This window comes from Triticum urartu, chromosome 6A (genome assembly GCF_056163025.1).
Source record: "Triticum urartu cultivar PI428250 chromosome 6A, HENAU_Tu73, whole genome shotgun sequence".
Taxonomy (NCBI): domain Eukaryota; kingdom Viridiplantae; phylum Streptophyta; class Magnoliopsida; order Poales; family Poaceae; genus Triticum; species Triticum urartu.
In genome coordinates this window covers 31,221,458-31,238,694 of record NC_141878.1, presented here as the reverse complement: position 1 = coordinate 31,238,694, position 17,237 = coordinate 31,221,458, and positions in this window count along the sequence as shown.

The following is a 17,237-nucleotide window of genomic DNA, read 5'->3' as shown; positions in this document are numbered from 1 at the left end:
TTTATCATAAAAATACCAAAAATATTATCTTATCATATCTATCAGATCTCACTCTCATAAGTGGCCTTATAGGGATTGACAACCCCTATTTGCGTTGGTTGCGAGGATTTATTTGTTTTGTGCAGGTATGAGGGACTCGCGCGTAGCCTCCTACTGGATTGATACCTTGGTTCTCAAAAACTGAGGGAAATACTTACGCTACTTTGCTGCATCATCCCTTCCTCTTCGGGGAAAACCAACGCAGTGCTCAAGGGGTAGCATTGGTCGAATTGCCATACCGACATGTTTGGTTGCCTCGGGGATTTCGGGATCACTGAGAGAGCTCTACCTCATCGAGTGTTCGGCGCATGAGCCATATTTCTTTTATTACTCGCTTTGCATAAATTATTAATTATGCAATGATTTTTTAATTTTTTATTATTACTATTATCTTCGGCTTGCACTATTTTCTGTGTACAGGTAAATTATCCGGGCTGGGAAGCCCTGTGACCTCGGCGTACTGACGTACCACGCCACCTCGGCTGGACCGGTGGCTTCGTCATCACTTCATTAAACCATGCCGGGGACTTCAGCGTCATACTGCCGGCCTGCTCCGTCGCCTCGGTCAGACTGGGGGTTGCACCTCGCCACATTAGTCGTTCTATGTCACCACCTCGGAATGCCGAGCTCTTTGCTCCGCCACCTCGAGACCGTCTTGGGGGTTGGGACCTCATCCCGCCGTAAGCTCGGGCTGCGCATCGACACCGAGCTCATTAACCAGCTAAGTCGATTCCATGCTCAGTTTTTTTAAATTCTCGTTCGGTTCAACCAAACTTTATATTTATGTTAAACAAAAAAATTAGTTTGTTAAAAACACTTCCTTTACCCAAGTTAACTGGGGGCTCTTAAATTTGTATGAGCCGTTCTATAATAATTGTTTTCTTCCTATTCGTTGCAAAGTCTTTTTCTACCACTCCTTTCTTGACTCGAGTGTGTGGTCAACTGCCGGATAGCCTGTTTTCTCTGTAATGCCGCTCGAGTTTAGTTCGCTAAACTGGCCTAATGATCAGTACTCCGCCTTCGGGATGGGATGTTGCAGCCATAGGCTGACCCGCTTGAAGTCTTGAGATCGGATGTGTCATATTAATGCACGATAGAAGCACAAAAATAAGACCAATTTTCGGATTGGCACCAAATGACTTGATTTAGTTCGGGCATAAAGTTATTACTGAAGTTTTTGGTTTTCCAAGCCTATGGCACTTTTAAACTATTTGTGTGTTTCCAGCATAAGTCTCGCAGTGCAACGCCAGACACCTTTAGAGATTCGGCAAAAAGAGTCTCGGATATTGCTATATATGCATCGGTTTCGAATTGTGTCTTCGGTCAATAGTTGGGTTGCCCGGCTCCTGTGCTTGCCTCCTACGTTTCACTTTGTTCAGCTAGGTATGCAAAGGGAGAACGACTGCAATTGTGCTTCCAGCTCGAATGGTTAAGCACCTCAGTGAAGAAAGCCGAAAACTGACTGTCACAATGGGCGTAAACTGGCCAGCGATCCGATGACGGTGTCAAACAATAGATAGATACCGATTACCCCATGTTAAATGATGGGCCTTTCATAACATTGGTCGAAGTGTTAATGGCTAGACTTTGGTCGATGCCAAACACTAACCGGGGGCTTGTAGCTAGCTTCCCCAGTTTAAAGCTCCTATGACTAAGTGAAAAAGCCCGCATATCTCTTTGCCTTGTTTCCGCTAGCACAACCGCCTCTAGGCACCGAGACGTCGGCTAAGGGTTTTCTTGTTACTGCGGAAACACCCTGCGTAGTATCTACAAAGGGGTCGAAGCCGACGATGGGCCACTTTCAACGGATAAACAGTCGCAACGGAGTCAAAATGAACATATATCATCACTGTTTGTATTCAGTATACAAGTGCTGCCTTTCGTAATTATCCTTATAAAGCCATAAATATGCATCAATTTGACTTATGATTTTGGCCAAGCTGGGTTGCCTGGCTCCTGTGCTTACCGCTACGTTCCCGATTGTTCGGCTAGGCGGTAAATGGAGCACCTATGTGATTGTTACTACCGGGTCATCTGAGTTAGTACCTTAGGCTGGGTGACGCCGAAAGCTAGCGTAAAGGATATAATTGGTCGGCAACGACAGAAGTGACAATTTAGGTTCACTAAAGACCACATAGTTTGGGAACTTTCCCCAAACTAAATCCTCAATATTTTTCTCCCGCATTGATCAGAGGTGAGGTTTCATGATCATGGTCGGCATGACAACCCAAAGAAAGGAATCGATAGCGGGACTATTTTCTTTGGAAGATGTTTTTTTACATTACATAGTAATATAACATTCTCTCAACATACCTTTGTTTATAAAACCGTATGGCCGGATTACCTTGTTTGTCGTAAATCTTTGCCCTCATAAAGCTTTATAAAGTGCGACAAACACTCCCCGGATATTGACCGAGGAGGTTGAAGCCGATGGTCGGCCAACAAAGTTTTGTACAATGCAGATCCGAGCATTAATAATGTAGAGTACTTGGATACGTAGAATCATTACACATGATTTGTGATTTTACTCTAGATATCGATCCTTAATTCGACCACCCGTGCCCACATTAAGGATCGGGGGCTACTGGGCTTTGGGTTAATCATTTACTAATATTAAAGGGGCATATTGATCCCCTGATCTGGTGTTGCCATGATGTCTACTAGACAACCTTCTTGTTGTAGACGTTGTTGGGCCTCCAAGTGCAGATGTTTGTAGGACAACAACAAATTTCCCTCAAGTGGATGACCTAAGGTTTATCATTCCATGGGAGGCGTAGGATGAAGATGGTCTCTCTCAAACAACCCTGCAACCAAATAACAAAGAGTCTCTTGTGTCCCCAACACACCCAATACATTGGTAGATTGTATAGGTGCACTAGTTCGGCAAAGAGAAGGTGATACAAGTGCAATATGGATGGTAGATAAAGGTTTTTGTAATCTGAAAATATAAAAACTGCAAGGTAACTAATGATAAAAGTGAGCACAAACGGTATTGCAATGCGTTGAAACAAGGCCTAGGGTTCATACTTTCACTAGTGCAAGTTCTCTCAACAATAATAACATAATTGGATCATATAAATATCCCTCAACATGCAACAAAGAGTCACTCCAAAGTCACTAATAGCAGAGAACAAACAAAGAGATTATTGTAGGGTACGAAACCACCTCAAAGTTATCCATTCTGATCAATCTATCATAGAGTTCATACTAGGATAACACCTTAAGACACAAATCAACCAAAACCCTAATGTCACCTAGATACTCCAATGTCACCTCAAGTATCTGTGGGTATGATTATATGATATGCATCACACAATCTCAGATTCATCTATTCAACCAACACAAAGAACTTCAAAGAGTGCACCAAAGTTTCTATCGGAGAGTCAAAACAAAAACATGTGCCAACCCCTATGCATAAGTTCACGAGGTCACGGAACTCGCAAGTTGATCACCAAAACATACATCAAGTGGATCACGTGATATCCCATGGACACCACAGATAAGCACATGCAAGACATACATCAAGTGTTCTCAAATCCTTAAAGACTCAATCTGATAAGATAACTTCAAATGGAAAACTCAACCCATTACAAGAGAGTAGAGGGGGAGAAACATCATAAGATCCAACTTTAATAGCAAAGCTCGCGATACATCAAGATCGTGCCGAATCAAGAACACGAGAGAGAGATCGAACACATAGCTACTAGTACATACCCTCAGCCCCGAGGGTGAACTACTCCCTCCTCGTCATGGAGAGCGTCGGGATGATGAAGATGGCCACCAGAGAGGGAGTCCCCCATCCGTCTGGGTGCCGGAACGGGTCTAGATTGGTTTTCGGTGGCTACGGAGGCTTCTGGCGGCGGAACTCCTGATCTAGGTTATTTTCTAGAGGTTTCTGTATTTATAGGAATTTTTAGCATAGGTCTCACATAAGGGCGTCTTCGGATCGTCCACGAGATAGGGGCCCACGCCCATGGGGTGGGCGCGCCCCCCACCCTCGTGGACAGCCTGGTACTCTTCTGGCCCAACTCTTTTACTCCGGGGGCTTCTTTTGATCCATAAAAAATCATCAAAAATTGGCACGTCAATTGGACTCCGTTTGGTATTCCTTTTCTGTGATACTCAAAAACAAGGAAAAAATAGAAACTGGCACTGGTACATAGGTTAATAGGTATAGGTTAGTCCCAAAAATCATTTAAATACCATATAAATGCATATAAAACATCCTAGATGGATTGTATAATAGCATGGAACAATAAAATATTATAGATACGTTGGAGACGTATCATGCCACCCGACCAGTGTCTCGGGGGCTACTGCATTGCCTATTCAATACAGAAAATTCAAAGTGCTCAGTGTTCGGCTTGACCGAACTATGGGCAAATGCGTCTTCGGACAATAATAAGTACCATCTGGGACTTATAATCCGGCATCAAGCTAATATATTACAGCGGCTTCTCAAAACCATGTCTCAAGGGCCCGCTCGCCGATCACTATTTCCTCTAATATATTACACCGCGTCTCTATTCCTAACTATACTGCCGAGCTGGGAATTGATCCTCAAGCTAATTTCACGAATCGACCTAAGTCTCAGGGGCTACTGGGGTTAGCGGTTTGATTTTATCCTTCAGGTTCATCCTGAATATTGGACCAATACGCACCTTAAGGGCTACTGGCTATACATCTCAGCAGAGAATACATTGCACAAATCAGAATTAAATTCATATAAATCAGCCCATGACCGAGGTAGTGCACCACCTCGGATACAGTCTGGCGTTGGAGCCCGGATACAGTCCGGCGTTGGTGCTCGATTGTAAAAGATACCTCCGAAGCAGTCCGGCATAAAGCTCGGTCGCAAGTGGCTAGCTCCATAGAGGGCATCTCCGGCATTAAGCTCGGTTCTACCCTTTTAACTGTGTAAAGATCGAGGTAATCTATCACACTTCGGATACAGTCCGGCGTTGGAACTCGGATACATTCTGGTGTTGGAGCTCAGAAGCGGTCTGGCGTTGGTGCTCGGCTGCAAAAGATATCTCGGATGTAGTCCGGCGTTGGAGCTCGGATGCAAGAGGACACCACCACACGGGAACAACTTCAAACCCGAGGTATGGCGTAAAAAATAATAAGGCACTGCTAAAGGCCGAAAACTTAAAGGGGCTCCTCGGATACCCAATGTGTAGACTCTTCGGATTCACTTTGGAGATCCTTAAGATCGAAGATGAGAAGATTTGTCGAACCAGTTTTCAAGACCGATGACCGAAGATGAAGAACAATTCGGAAGAATTGAGGAGCGTCCCCAACTTGAAGACCGGTTCAGGGGGCTACTGACGTTGTCCTGGACTAGGGGGTACTTACCATGTCATCTCCCGACCAGCTGAATCGGGCCGAGGACCCCCATGGCGGTTCACTTATGGGCCACTTCAGGCAGCCCATGCCGCATACAAGGAGGATTCCACAAGACTTGGCGCCCAAGACAAGGACTCCTCTAAACCCTAGGCCTCTGGTGTGTTATATAAACCGAGGCCAGGCTAGTCAATAGAATATCTCTTATTCGTTACCACAATCTCGTGGTAGATACCTGTACTATGTACTAGCCCCATATGAATACAATCAGAAGGAGGACGTAGGGTTTTACCTCCATCAAGAGGGCCCGAACCTGGGTAAAATCTCGTGTCCATGTTATCATCGCTCCAAGACGCCTAGCTTAAGACCCCTACTACGAGATATGCCGGATATAGAACTGACAAGTGGATTCTCACGAGTAAGACAACAAACAGAAACTAAACTAGTGGCTAAGTCAGGTGACACAAGGGCATTAGACATAGTGATAGTGTGGAACTAGAAGGAAAACTAGTGCTACCGACATGAGTGATAGGTAAGGAAGAACCGTTCCCAATGGTGATACGAGTGAGTGTGTGAACTGGAGTGGAAGAGGATAGGTCATTGGGATGAGCTCTCATATGCGCAGTAGCTGCCGAGTCCATGTACCAGCCACCTCCACCGCCATAGTTACTCGGCAACGGCGCCGAGTGTAGGTCGGCCGGGAGGGCGGGGTCCTGATAAGTCTCCAACGTATCTATAATTTTTGATTGTTCCATGCTGTTATATTATCATTCTTGGATGTTTTACGATCATTTTATAGTCATTTTATATCATTTTTGGTACTAACCTATTGACATAGTGCCAAGTGCCAGTTGCTATTTTTTTGCATGTTTTTACATCACAGGAAATCAATACCAAAAGAAGTCCAGGCGCAGCGAATATTTCTGTGGTTTTTTTTGGACCAGAAGACATCCAATGGGCCAGAGAAGTGCCCGGGAGGTGTTCCGAGGGGAGCACAACCCACCAGGGCGTGCCTGGGCTGGAGGCCCAGGCGCGCCCTGGTGGATTGTGCCCACCTCGGGTGCCCCTGAACCGCCTCTTTACTCTATAAATACCCCAATATTCCAGAAACCCTAGGGGAGTCGACGAAAATCAATTCCATCCGCCGCAAGTTCCAGAAACCACCAGATCCAATCTAGACACCATCACAGAGGGGTTCATCATGTCCATTGGTGCCTCTCCGATGATGTGTGGCTAGTTCTTTGTAGACCTTCGGGTTCGTAGTTAGTAGCTAGATGGCTTCCTCTCTCTCGTTTGATTCTCAATACAATGGCCTTTTGGAAATCCATATAATGTAAATCTTTTTGCGGTGTGTTTGTTGCGATCATATGAACTTTGAGTTTATGATCAGATCTATCTCTTTTTATCCATGAAAGTTATTTGAGTCTTCTTTGATCTCTTATATGCATGATTGCTTATAGCCTCGTATTTCTTCTCTGATATTTGGGTTTTGTTTGGACAACTTGATCTATTTATCTTGCAATGGGAAGAGGTGTTTTGTGATGGGTTCGATCTTATGGTGCTTGATCCCAGTGATAGAAGGGGAACCAACACATATGTATCGTTGCTATTAAGGATAAGAATATGGGGTCTATTTCTACATAAATAGATCTTGTCTACATCATGTCATCATTCTTATTACATTACTATGTTTCTCCATGAACTTAATATACTAGATGCATGCTAGATAGCATTCGATGTGTGGAGTAATCGTAGTAGATGCAGGCAGGAGTCGGTCTACTAATCTTGGATGTGGTGCCTATATAATGAAATTCTATCAATTGCCCAACAGTAATTCGTTTACCCACTGTTTGCTATTTTTCTCGAGAGAAGCCACTAGTGAATCCTACGGCCCCCGGGTCTCTTCTTTATTATATTTGCCTTTGCGATCTATTTTCCTTTGCTTTTATTTTCAGATCTATTAAACCAAAAATACAAGAATACCTTCCTGCACTTTATTTTATTTGGTGTTCGATCTATCAAATTATTACATCTCTCTCACGTCCGTTTGCCAATTTCTAGCGCCGTTACCCGAAAGGGATTGACAACCCCTCTAATACGTCGGGTTGCGAGTATTTGTTATTTGTGTGCAGGTGCTATTTACGTAGTGTTGCTTGGTTGTCCTACTAGTTCGATAACCTTGGTCTCATCACTAAGGGAAATACCTACCGTCGCTATGCTGCATCATCCCTTCCCCTTTGGGGAAATACCGACGTAGTTCTAGCAGACATCAAAAGGAATTTTGGGCGCCTTTGCCGGGTAGACATCATCAACATCTACCAGGTTCCTAATCACAAGTCTCATCTCCTAGCAATTTACATTATTTGCCATTTGCCTCTCGTTTTGCCCTCCCCCACTTCACAAAAAATTGCCATTTTATTCGCCGTCTTTTTCGTTCGTTGTTTTCTTGCCGGATCTGTTTTCACGTGCATTCTTATTTGTGTAGTCATGATGCCTCAAAGAAAATATTATGATATTCCTTATGCCAATATTTTGCTTGGAATTGAGACAAGTACTAAGGAATATATGACTACACAATTTGAGCACAATAAATATTTTACCGAAGAACTTAAGGAACACTTTGTTGGGCTAGATGCTATAACGAAACAACTTTATGATATTAGTAGATAAGTTTGCAATCTCCAATCTAAGTATGCTTTTTCTAAAAGTTTGCTAGGAAAAATATCCGTGCACAACCTACCCTAGTAAATCAAATGGCCGCTAAACCAATCACGTTAGAAGATAAAAATGATGAAGATCTTAAAATGATTGGTGTTTCTTATATTGATCCCTTGTTTAGTGAAATTAAGATTGACGAAAATGGGACTGAAGAAGAGTCAATTTTAGCTAGAAGGCGCCCCGATAATTCGGAGGGTGAAAATCTTGTTGAGAAAATTGATAAAAGTGGGTTTGAAGAGGTTAAAACTTTAACTAGTGACGTGCCCACTCTTTAGGATTACAAAGACTTTAATTATGAGAGTTGCTCTTTGATTGATTGTATTTCTTTGTTTCAATCGATGATGAATTCACCGCATACTTATGAACAAAATAAACCTTTTACTAAACGTATTGTTGTTGCTTTGATGAATGCTTTGGAAGAAAATTTGGAATTAGAAGTTTCAATTCCTAGAAAATTGCATGATGAGTGGGAACCTACTATCAAAGTCAAGATTAAAAATCATGAGTGTTTTGTTTTATGTGACCTGGGTGCTAGTGTTTCTACAATTCCGAAATCTCTATGTGATGTGCTTGGTCTCAACGATCTTGAAGAGTGTTCTTTAAATTTGCACTTGGCGGATTCTACTATTAAAAAGCCAATGGAAAGAATTAATGATGTTCTTATTCTTGCAAATAGGAATTATGTGCCCATAGATTTTATTGTTCTTGATATTGATTGCAATCTGTCGTGTCCAATTATTCTTGGTAGGTCGTTCTTACGCATTATCCGTGCCGTGATTGATATGAAAGAAGGTAATATTAAATTCAATTTCCACTAAGAAAGGGTATGGAACACTTCCCTATAAAAATAATTAGGCCACCAAATGAATCAATCATGAGGGCATCTTATTGATCTAGAAACCAATATGACAAAATTTAGATCCTTGCTTTATGCCTAGCTAGGGGCGTGAAACAATAGCGCTTGTTGGAAGGCAACCCAATGAATAAATTTATTTTTGTCTTTTGCTCTTTGTTCTTGAGTATTTGCACAATTATGCTTCTGTTATGATTGTGTTGTTGTGTTTTAATTAGTGTTTGTTCCAAGTAAAGCCTTTAGGATCTTCTTGGGTGATAGTTGATTTGATCTTGCTGAAAAACAGAAACTTTTGCACTCACGAAAATAATTCTCCTTTTTAACAGGAGCGTGATAAAATACCAATTATTTTTTCAGAAGATTTATTTACAAATTGCTCCGGTCGTCCTAATTTTTCTGAATTTTTGGAGTTACATAAGTATTCGAAATATCCAGATTGCTACAGATTGTTCTGTTTTTGACATATTTTGTTTTCTTTGCGTTGTGTGCTTGTTTTGATGATTCTACGGTTTTCTTTAAAGATTTTTTGCCATAGAAAAGTTGGAATACAGTAGATATAATGCAAGAATAAAATATGAATTGTTTTGCAACAACACTTATAGTAGTGATTTGTTTTCTTATACTAACGGATCTCCCGAAGGTTTTGTTGAGTTTTGTGTGTGATTGAAGTTTTCGAGTTTTGGGTGATGTTATGATGGATGAAGGAATAAGGATTAAGAAGAGTCTAAGCTTGGGGATGCCCAAGTGTCATCCCCTCTTTCCTCTAACGACCATCGGTATTTTACTCGAAGCTATATTTTTATTCGTCACATACTATGAGTTTTGCTTGGAGTGTCTTGTATGATATGAGTCTTTGCTTGTTTTGCTTTGTGTTTTAAGTCTTGAATCCTTGCTGGACACATCTATTTGAGAAGAGTCAAAATTATGCCATGACTTGTTAGAATTGCTCTCTATGCTTCATTTAAATTTTTATTAGCCATGGAATTGCTCTAGTGCTTCACTTATATCTTTTTGAGCACGGTGCGCTTTAGTATTTTTAAAGAAATTCTCTCTTGCTTCACTTAAATTAATTTGAGAGAAAGAAATATTATGCTCATGATCTTCACTTATATTTGTTTGATCTTATCAAAAGCAACAGACGAAAATTAGTCCCAAAGTGATAGATTTCCAAGAAGGATATAATAAAAACTTTCATGAAGATCATTGGACAAAATAAACTTGATTCCTTGTAATAGTTTTGAGATATGATGATGTGATACGTGAGTCATATTGATGAGTAATTATGCTTTAGTAAGAATATTGGTGTTAAGGTTTGTGATTCCCTATGCAAGCACGAAAGTCAATAGTTATGCAATGAAATTACATCCTACTTGTGGTGCATTATTCGGTGTTAATTATGCTCAATGCTCACTTACGAGATTATTCGTTTCTTGGCTGGTCGCTTCTCAATCTTTTGCTAGCCTTGATTTTGCACTAAGTATGATCACTACTTGTGCATCCAAAATCCTTTAAACATGTTTTGCCACATGAGTCCACTAACCTACCTATATGCGGTATTCTTTTGTCGTTATAAGAAAATTTGTATGTGAAATCTCTAATTTTCAAAACAAATTTCTCTTTTGTGTGCTCGTACCGCTCATGAATCGGTAGGGGGTGGCTAATATAGTTCCAAGCTAGATATGTTATTTTCACAATGAGTGTTTATTCACTTGTCATTGCATGAGAGTAAGGCAAAGGTATTAGGGATGCCCAGTCCGAAATGAAAAATGAATTTACTTTATGTTGTCAAATAATAAATTCCTTGGAAAGTGTTGGTAGGGAAGGCACCCGTTGATACGACTAGCCATGGAAAGTGAAAGTATGGTTGAAAAAGGAATAAACTTTAATTTCTGCTTGGGAACCGCTGATGATATATCTAGCATGGAAAGTATTGGGAACTTCTCGATCATTCTCGTTGACAGGAAAAGCATGCCTTCGATAATGTTTTTATCTCTATGTTTTTCGCCTTGAACTCTCACACCTCTACAAATCCCCACTTCCCTCCGCGAAGGGGCTTTATTTTACTTTATGCAATTTTTATTTTTAATTTGAGTCTCCATATTCTCTTATAAAGCACCAACTAGGGGGCACTATGATCGTACTTGAGCATTGGGTGTAGCTAATATGCAAATGTGTTTCATGAATGGATCAATGATTGAGCATGATGGGCTATGGATAACTTTTAGCATTGATATTTTGAAAGACATGGTTGCTTGTTGATATGCTTGAGTATTTAAGTCTCATCTCAAAACTAGACTATTGGTTTGAACCATATAAAAGTCCAAATGTCCATGCTATAAAGAAAAGAATATGAGATTACATGTTAGGCAGCATTCCACATCAAAAATTATGTTTTTATCATTTACCTACTCGAGGATGAGTAGTAATTAAGCTTGCGGATGCTGATACGTCTCCGACGTATCTATAATTTTTTATTGTTCCATGTTGTTATATTATTAGTCTTGGATGTCTTACAATCATCTTATAGTCATTTTATTTCATTTTTTGGTACTAACCTATTGACATAGTGCCAAGTGCCAATTGTTGTTTTTTGCATTTTTTTACATCGCAGGAAATCATTACCAAACGGAGTCCAAACACAGCGAAACTTTTTGTGTATTTTTTTGGACCATAAGACATCCAATGGGCCAAAGAAGCACCTGGGTGTGCTTCGAGGGGAGCACAACCCACCAGGGCGCGCGCCTGGAGGCCTAGGCATGCCCAGGTGGGTTGTGCCCACCTCGGGTGCCCCCCGAATTGCCTCTTTACTCTATAATTACCCCAATATTCCAGAAACCCTAGGGTAGTCGACGAAAATCAACTCCGGCCGCCGCAAGTTCTAGAAACCACCAGATCCAATCCAGACACCAACATGGAGGGGTTCATCATGTCCATTGGTGCCCCTCCGATGATGCGTGAATAGTTCTTTGTAGACCTTCGGGTCCGTAGTTAGTAGCTAGATGTCTTCCTCTCTCTCGGTTGATTCTCAATACAATTGTCTCTTGGAGATCCATATGATGTAACTCTTTTTGCGGTGTATTTGTTGGAATCCGATGAACTTTGAGTTTATGATCAGATCTATCTCTTTTTATCCATGAAAGTTATTTGAGTCTTCTTTGATATCTTATGTGGATGATTGCTTATAGCCTCGTATTTCTTCTCAGATATTTGGGTTTTGTTTGTCCAACTTGATCTATTTATCTTGCAGTGGGAAGATGTGCTTCTTGATGGGTTCGATCTTCCGGTGCTTGATCCCAGTGACAGAAGGGGAACCGACACGTATGTATCGTTGCTATTAAGGGTAACAAGATGGGGAATATTTCTACATAAATATATCTTGTCTACATCATGTCATCGTTCTTATTGCATTACTCCATTTCTCCATGAACTTAATACACTAGATGCATGCTGGATAGCAGTCGATGAGTGGAGTAATAGTAGTAGATGGAGGCAGGAGTCGCGGTCTACTAATTTTGGACGTGATGCCGATATAATGATCATTGCCTGGATATTGTCATGATTATTTGAAGTTCTATCTATTGCCCAATAGTAATTTGATTACCCACCGTTTGCTATTTTTCTCGAGATATGCCACTAGTGAAACCAACGGCCCTCGGGTCTCTTCTTTATTATATTTGCCTTTGCGATATTTTTTCCTTTGCTTTTATTTTTAGATATATTAAACAAAAAATAGAAAAATACCTTGCTGCAATTTATTTTATTTGGCTTTCGATCTATCAAATTATTAAAACTCTCTCACGTCCGTTTGCCAATTTCTGGCGCCGTTACCCGAAAGGGTTTGACAACCCCTTTAAAATGACGACTACATGACACTTCGACATTGTTTGGGCCTAGGGGAAAGGCATTGGGAAGTAATAAGTAGATGATGGGTTGCTAGAGTGATAGAAGCTTAAACCCTAGTTTATGCGTTGCTTCGTAAGGGGCTGATTTGGATCCATATGTTTCATGCTATGGTTAGGTTTACCTTAATTCTTCTTTCATAGTTGCGGATGTTACGAGGGGGGTTAATCATAAGTGGGATGCTTGTCCAAGGAAGGGCAATACCCAAGCACCGGTCCACCCACATATCAAATTATCAATGTAACGAACGCGAATCATATGAGCATGATGAAAACTAGCTTGACGATTATTCCCATGTGTCCTCGGGGGCGCTTTCCTTTATATAAGAGTTTGTCCAGGCTTGTCCTTTGCTACAAAAAGGATTGGACCACCTTGCTGCACCTTTTTTACTTTTGTTACTTGTTACCCGTTACGAATTACCTTATCACAAAACTATCTATTACTGATAATTTCAGTGCTTGCAGAGAATACCTTACTGAAAACTGCTTGTCATTTCCTTCTGCTCCTCGTTGGGTTCGACACTCATACTTATCGAAAGGATTATGATAGATCCCCTATACTTGTGCGTCATCAAGACTCTTTTCTGGCACCATTTCCGAGGAGTGAAGCCCTTTTGGTAGGTGGAATTTGGTAAGGAAAATTTTATATAGTGTGCTGAAATTTACTATCACTTGTTACTATGGAAAATAATCCTTTGAGGGCCTTGTTCGGGGTATCATCACCCGACCAGTAGAGCAAAGAGTTGCTCCTCAACGTACTGAACCTACTGAAAATGTTTACTTTGAAATTCCTTCTGGTATGATAGAGAAACTGCTAGCTAATCCTTTTACAGGAGATGGAACATTACATCCCCATATGCACCTAATCTATGTGGATGAAGTTTGTGGGTTATTTAAGCTTGCAGGTATGCCTGAGGATGTTATCAAAAAGAAGGTCTTCCCTTTATCTTTGAAGGGAAAGGCACTGACATGGTTTAGGCTATGTGATGATAGTGGATCATGGGACTACAACCGATTGAAATTAGAATTTCATCAGAAGTTTTATCCTATGCATCTGGTTCATCGTGATCATAATTATATATATAATGTTTGGTCTCATGAAGGAGAAAGTATCACCCAAGCTTGGGGGAGGCTTAAGTCAATGTTATATTCATGTCCCAATCATGAGCTCTCAAGAGAAATTATCATTCAAAATTTTTATGCTTAGCTTTCTCTCAATAATCGCTCCATGCTCGATACTTCTTGTACTGGTTCTTTTATGATGAAGACTATTGAATTCAGATGGGATTTATTGGAAAGAATTAAATAGAACTCTAAAGATTGGGAACTCGATGAAGGTGCGGAGTTAGCTATAACACCTAAGTTTGATTGTGTTAAATCTTTTCTGGATACCGATGCTTTTCGTGAATTTAGCACTAAATATGGACTTGACTCTGAGATAGTAGCTTCTTTCTATGAATCATTTGCTAATCATGTTGATCTCCCTAAGGATAAGCGGTTTAAATATCATCCTCCCATTGAAGTAAAAGTAGTCGAACCTATTAATGTTGAAGAAAAGACTATCACTTATTATGTTGATCCTATTGTTCCTACCGCTTATATTGAGAAACCACCTTTCCCTGTTAGAATAAAGGATCATGCTAAAGCTTCAACTGTGGTTCGTAAGAGTAATGCTAGAACACCTACACCCTCTGAGAAAATTAAAGTTGAACCTAGTATTGCTATGGTTAAGGATCTCTTGGTCGATAATATTGATGGGCATGTTATTTACTTCTGTGATGAAGCTGCTAGAATTGCTAGACCCGATACTAAAAATAAACATAGACCTGTTGTTGGCATGCCTGTTGTTTCTGTTAAAATAGGAGATCACTGTTATCATGGCTTATGTGATATGGGTGCTAGTGACGGTGCAATACCTTATACTTTATATAAAGAAATTATGCAAGATATTGCACCTGCAGAGATAAAAGATATTGATGTTACTATTAAGCTTGCCAATAGAGATACTATTTCACCTGTTGGGATTGTTAAAGATGTTGAAGTCTTGTGTGGGAAAATTTAATATCCTACTAATTTTCTTGTTCTTTCTTCCCCACAAGATGACTTTTGTCCCATTATATTTGTTAGACCCTTCTTGAATACTGTTAATGCTAAGATAGCCTGCGAAATGGATATTGTTACTATTGGTTTAGGGGATATGTCTCATGATTTTAATTTTGCTAAATTTCATAGACAAATCCATGATAAAGAATTGCCTAGTAAATAAGAAATTATTGGTCTTGCTTCTATTGCCGTGATTCCTAATGATCCTTTAGAACAATATTTTCTAGACCATGAAAATGATATGTTTATGAATGAAAGAAGGGAAATAGACGAAGTATTCTTTAAACAGGGACCTCTTTTGAAACAGAACTTGCCTGTTGAAATTCTAGGGGATCCTCCTTCACCCAAGGGTGATCCCGTGTTTGAACTTAAACCATTACCTGATACTCTTAAATATGCTTATCTTGATGAAAAGAAGATATATCCTATTATTATTAGTGCTAAACTTTCACAGGAGGAAGAAGAGAAATTATTCAAGACTCTGAAGAAGCACCGTGCTGCTATTGGATATACTCTTGATGATCTTAAGTGCGTTAGTCCCACTCTATGCCAGCACAAAATAAAATTGGAGAAAGATGCTAAACCGGTTGTTGATCACCAATGACGGTTAAATCCTAAGATGAAAGAAGTGGTAACAAATGAAATACTAAAGCTTCAGGAGGCAGGTATAATTTATCCTGTTGCTGATATTCAGTGGGTAAGTCCTCTCCATTGTGTCCCTGAGAAGGGAGGTATTACTGTTGTTCCTAATGATAAAGATGAATTGATCCCACAAAGAATTGTTACTGGTTATAGAATGGTAATTGACTTCCGCAAATGAAATAAAGCTACTAGAGAGGATCATTACCCTTTGCCTTTTATTGATCAAATGCTAGAAAGATTATCCAAACATACACATTTTTCCTTTCTAGACGGTTATTCTGGTTTCTCTCAAATACCTGTGTCGAAAGAGGATTAGGAAAAGACCACTTTTGCTTGCCCTTTCGGTACTTTTGCTTATAGACGTATGACTTATAGTTTATGTAATGCACCTGCTATCTTTCAAAGATGTATGACTGGTATATTCTCTGACTTCTGTGAAAAGATTGTTGAGGATTTCATGGATGATTTCTCCATGTATGGAACTTCTTTTGATGATTGCTTAAGCAACCTTGATCGAGTTTTGCAGAGATGTGAAGAAACTAATCTTGTCTTGAATTGGGAGAAGTGCCACTTTATGGTTAATGAAGGTATTGTCTTGGGGCATAAAATTTCTGAAAAAGGTATTGAAGTTGATAAAGCTAAATTTGATGCTATTGAAAAGATGCCGTGTCCTAAGGACATTAAAGGTATAAGTAGTTTCCTTGGTCATGCCGGTTTTATAGGAGGTTCATTAAAGACTTTTAAAAAATTTCTAGGCATGTGACTAATGTCTTACAAAAAGATGTTCCTTTTGTCTTTGATGATGATTGTGTAGAAGCATTTGAAATACTTAAGAAAGCCTTGATTTCTGCACCTATTGTTGAGCCACCTGATTGGAATTTACCCTTTGAAATTATGTGCGATGCTAATGATTATGCTGTAGGTGCTGTTCTAGGACAAAGAGTTGATAAGAAATTAAATGTTATCCAATATGCTAGTAAAACTCTAGACAATGCCCAGAGAAATTATGCTACTACTGAAAAAGAATTTTTAGCAGTTGTATTTGCTTGTGATAAGTTTAGACCTTATATTGTTGATTCTAAAGTAACTGTTCACATTGATCATGCTGCTCTTAAATATCTTATGGAAAAGAAAGATGCTAAACATAGACTTATTAGATGGGTTCTCTTGCTACAAGAATTTGATTTGCATATTATTGATAGAAAGGGAGCTGAGAACCCCGTTGCAGACAACTTATCTAGGTTAGAGAATGTCCTTGATGACCCACTACCTATTGATGATAGTTTTCCTTATGAAGAATTAGCTGAAATAATTGCTTCTCGTATTGCTCCATGGTATGCTGATTATGCTAATTACATTGTTGCTAAATTTATACCACCTAGTTTCACATGCCTGCAAAAGAAAAAGTTTTTCTATGATTTAAGACATTACTTCTGGGATGACCCACACGTTTATAAAGAAGGAGTAGATGGTGTTATTAGATGTTGTGTACCTGAGCATGAATAGGAACAGATCCTACTCAAGTGTCACTCCGAGTCTTATGGAGGACACCACGCTGGAGATAGAACTGCACATAAGGTATTGCAATCCGGTTTTTATTGGCCTACTGAAGGAAATATACCCTAGAGGCAATAATAAAG